Genomic DNA, 4658 nt, shown 5'->3' on the forward strand with positions numbered 1-4658 from the left:
ACATTTCAGAGACAAGTTGTTCTTGTACTTGTGCAAGTACAGTTGCCCTGCCCGCTTGGGTGTGTTAGCACTATACAGTCTTGTCGTTTACATGCGTAGATATTAAAATGCAAAACTTAGAGCAGCAATAAAATAGTTAATATATACATGCAGTTTAAAAAATGTGCAGAATATAAACAGATGCCTGTATTTATGTAGCATATTGTCCATGGTAGCAACAGGAAAATGAATGTTGCTGTATTTTAATGGGATATAGTCTCAAGATGTTAATAATAATACTTTGGTATTTCTTAAGCAAAACAAACATAATTAATTTGAACTCAGAATTTCACCAAAAAAAATTGCATTCCTGCTACTTTGATGTAAATAAATATGGTAAAAATTTGATATCTGCTTACCATAAATGATTTATCTAGTGAAAATAGACGGTTTGTAGTTGTATTAAAGGTTTTCAGCAGTGTCAGTTGTGCTTTACCATCACTGGCATCATTGATAGTATACTGTATGTTAACTGCTGGGCTGTCAGCTACCTCACAAAACAAGTGAATCGAGCCTCACCAGCTGTCATTAAGGATGCCTGAGGCTAGGGTGGGGGGATTCCCATTCCTGCCACTCCCCACTGGCCGTAAATAAATAAAATAGAAAAGATTAACAAGAGGAGCCCACAGAGAGTGTATAGTGCTCCTATTGGGAAAACCAATGTGTTTGGCACAGCAACGCATTTTGCTGTGCCAGCAAGCAGGATGGTGTTTAAAAAAATGAAATAAAATAAAGGATGTCTGGGGAGCAACTGAACTTAAACTATGATAGGATGAAAACTGTGCCTTCTTTTTCAGCATCCCAAACTTGCCCTATTGGACTGTGATTTGGTGACAGTGGAGGACATCTGAGTACTTATCATACTGGAAGCAGCCAGCAGAAGATGGGTAAACTGTGGTCCTGAAGGGATGGACGTGATCAGCTCCAAGCAGTTGACCATTCACATTTGACCTCTGGCATCGATGAGGCATTTTTACCCATTAGAACTGCGGCTCACTGGATAATTTCTATTTTTTTCCAGGCTATTCCGTGTAAACCATAGAGATGGTTGTGTGGGAAAATCCTAGTAGACCAGCAGTTTCTGAAATGGTGTGTTTACACCATACACCATGCCACATTCAAAGTCACTTAAATCACCTTTGTTTCTCATTCTCATGCTCAGTTTGAACATCAGCAGGTTGCCTTGACTACGTCTACATGGTCAAATGCATTGAGATACTGCTATATAATCCTATTTTATATGAGGTTTTAAAATGTGTTGTGGCTCTTTAATAACGCTGTTATTGTCCAACTTTAACCTCTTAGGAGTCCACCTTCTTTTCATTAAAAGTTTGTGCTGCTGTGCAGATCACCCATGTTCAAGACTTTGTTTACAAAGCCGACGAGCTGTGATTAAAAACTTGAAGAACATGCAGCATGTGAGAGAGTCAGCATCTCCTGCAGTTTCTGTGACATTTAGAATCAGCAAGGTTGTTCAGCTGCAGTGCGTGTTTTGTAACAAGAGAGGCCTACAGTCAAATAACTCCCCCAGTGCTCCCAGTGGGATAGACATAGCAGAGTGGCTTGTAACGAGGCAGCATATCCAGTGACAAACACAGCAAACACAGCCCAGATGAAAACAACAGTGTGTTTGTTGACCTCACGTGGATCAAAGAATGAAGGAGGGCGAGTACTAGCGATGCACAACTGTAGCTGTAATCCTTCTGTCCATTTTCTCTTGCTTAACCAATTCAGGCTCGGGAGGGAGGCTGAAGACTATCCCAGCTGTCATAGGGCGAAAGACAGGGTACAGAACAGCCTGTAGCAGGGCTAACAGATAGAGACAGGCAATCATTCACACCTACGGCCAATTTAGAATTGCCAGTTAACTCATGCATGGATTGTGGGAGGGAGCCAGAGAGCCCAGAGAGAGCCCACACAGGCATGGAGAGAACATGCAGCCTCCACACAGAAAAGCCCCAGCTGGCCATGGATTCAAACGCAGCACCTTCTTGCTGTGAGGCGACAATGCTAACCGGCATTTGTAGCTATGAGTTAAATCTAATTCAGAGTCTGCAATCTATTTTTTGCATGGCTTCATTTTGAACATGTTAAAATACAATAACAACAACAATAATTACAAAAATAAATGTAATAAGTTCAAAAAGGAGTAGGAAGAAACATGTGCTTATTTAATCCCACCAACTTTCTACAATTCAGTAACTACTAATCCTTACATTTGTTTCCTTGTTTATGCCCTATCCTATCACAAATCCTTCTTTTCAATTTGTTACATTTATTTGGCTTTAATTCCAAGTAACATGCCAAGAGATAAACAAATATATAATCACATACAAAAGTATGCACACACATATACATACACATACATGTCCATACACACACATATGTCAGAACACTCAGTTTCCTCACTGAGCCTGTTCCTTGGCTTCATTTAACTTTTGAGTGTGGTAAATTTAATTCCCCCCTTAAATTGTATCCACCATCTCTTTTGGACAACAAAAGGATGACATTATGAGGAAGTAGGTTGTTTACTGTTCCATAAATAATTTGTGTCATAATTTTAGATGCAGCACATCATACCACTTTTTTAGGCTTTATAGCAATTGTTCTGTTTCACTGGATTCCAAATGCAGCAGGTCACTGCTTCTTCAGATAAACTCTACATTTAATCACTTCCAGTCAGAGACATGCTGGCAGGATGGAAAATGAAGACATTATTCTTCTAGACATTGTCGTAAGTTGAGCTGCAAAAAAGAAAAAGAAAAAATGAGTTAGTTAATTAGCTCTATACACTCTTGTCTTTTACATGGGTAGAGATATAGATATATTCAAAAGGTTAAACATGGAAGTTTTCCCCGCTACTGAGCATTGTAGGTTCACATATAGTTTATTACCTCGGTATTTTTCCATGACAGAGCACCAAAAATAACTGCTTTAAGGGGAAAAATACAGTAATTATATTTTAAATCCTTCTTATTTAAATCCTTCCCAAACTTTTTGTCTGAGGTGTTGCTTCTGTTCTTAGCTGATGATTGGAAATGGGTTCACAGCTGCACTGAAACACTGCATCTGGGTGTTGGTCACTCATCCTTTTCCTGGACTTCTAAAATAACCTCAACATGTGTACAGGCCAGGTCAGCAGGTTACCGCTAGCTTCCCCCTGCCCTGTAGGAGCACCGGATGACTGACTGCAAAGAGCCTGGATGCTAATGTGATTATCATGCGTCATTTTTTTGTTCTTCGGGCTAAAGATAAAGCAGGAAATTGTATTCACTATCATTCCCGTCACTCTACATGTCTATCTTTGTCTACTTCCTACCTCCTGAAACTCAACATCCATCTTAGTGCTTATTTTATCTTTATGTAGCGACCCATTGAAGTGATTGTATCAGGAAGTGCTTTTTTCACCTTGATTTATGCTGTTTTTTTCTACTGATTAAGTAAACAAGAGCTATTGTTTTAATAAATTAATTTATAGAGGTGTTAGCAGAAGGATGCAGCAATAATCTTTGGACTACCTAGTGCCAGTTGCTTTATATTTAGAGTACAAATAAATTTGTACAACGTTACTCAAAAAGCAAGCCTTATAGCACGATCTTAGTTTTTTCAGTTTGCTGTATTTGCTATAATGTAGATGTTTTGATTTTATAAGCCATGCCAACTTCATTGGCTGCAAGCCCTGTTGTTTGACAACAGGGATGTCAAACATAAAGCCCAGGGGCTAGAATCGGCCCAGCAAAAAGTCCAATCTGCCCCGCTGGGTGTCTTTGGAAATTGTGAAGGTACAGATTTTTTTACTTTTAACTGTATTTTGATAAATTTTACAGCTTTTCCTACTATTAAAGACCTCTCCTGTTATTCATACCACACCAAAGAAATTAGAAGTCTTTCTGGCATCTCTTCATTGGCACCCTGTTTAATTTAAATGTTGGGAGGAATTATTATATAGCATTTTTCTACTCTCCCAGAGGATTCAAAACATCTTGTATATATTAACATTTTTCTATGCTTAAGAGCTTTTATCTAACAGTCACACCTGTTCATATTCCAATGGGCGTCAGTATCTTGCCCAAGGCATCCATACTGGAGCCAGGAATCAATCCACTACCTGATTAGTAGATGCTTTAGGTTAGGCTGACTGGTTTGTGAGAGAAATATGACAGCTGTGAAGTTGAGGACGACGCTGTGAGCAGGATTTGAACCTGCGCAGGGAATCCCCATTGGATTTCAAGTCCAACGCCTTAACCACTCGGCCATCACAGCTGCAAGCCAGCACCCTTCCCTCACATACAAGGTCTTAAATAATGAGGTTTTAAATAATAAGGCCAAATCTTGTCTTGAAGTGCTCATAGTGCCATATCACTACAATAAAGTACTGTTGGGGCTTCCCATGATGCACCGAGTGTTTCCTGTTCACTCACCTTTTTTCATTCACTATGCGCTTACAAACCTCTTCATTTAATCAATAGTTTTTATTTCTATCTGGCTCTCTTCCACAACATGTTTTTTGCCCTGTCTTTGCTCCCATCATCCCCATCTGCTTGCAGGTGGCTGCCCTGCCCCGAGCCTGGTTCTGATGGAGGTTTCTTCCTGTTAAGAGGGAGTTTTTCCTTTCCACG

General features: G+C 39.6%; 1 non-coding gene across 1 annotated transcript; it reads right to left on the reverse strand.

The window, feature by feature from the left end:
• Positions 1–4220: 4220 nt before the first annotated feature.
• Positions 4221–4302, reverse strand: trnas-uga (transfer RNA serine (anticodon UGA)). Its single transcript has one exon. It is a non-coding gene; the product is annotated as a tRNA-Ser (tRNA).
• Positions 4303–4658: the final 356 nt, after the last annotated feature.

This window comes from Pundamilia nyererei, unplaced genomic scaffold (genome assembly GCF_000239375.1).
Source record: "Pundamilia nyererei isolate P.nyererei 1_Seehausen unplaced genomic scaffold, PunNye1.0 scaffold00022, whole genome shotgun sequence".
In the NCBI taxonomy this organism is placed as follows: domain Eukaryota; kingdom Metazoa; phylum Chordata; class Actinopteri; order Cichliformes; family Cichlidae; genus Pundamilia; species Pundamilia nyererei.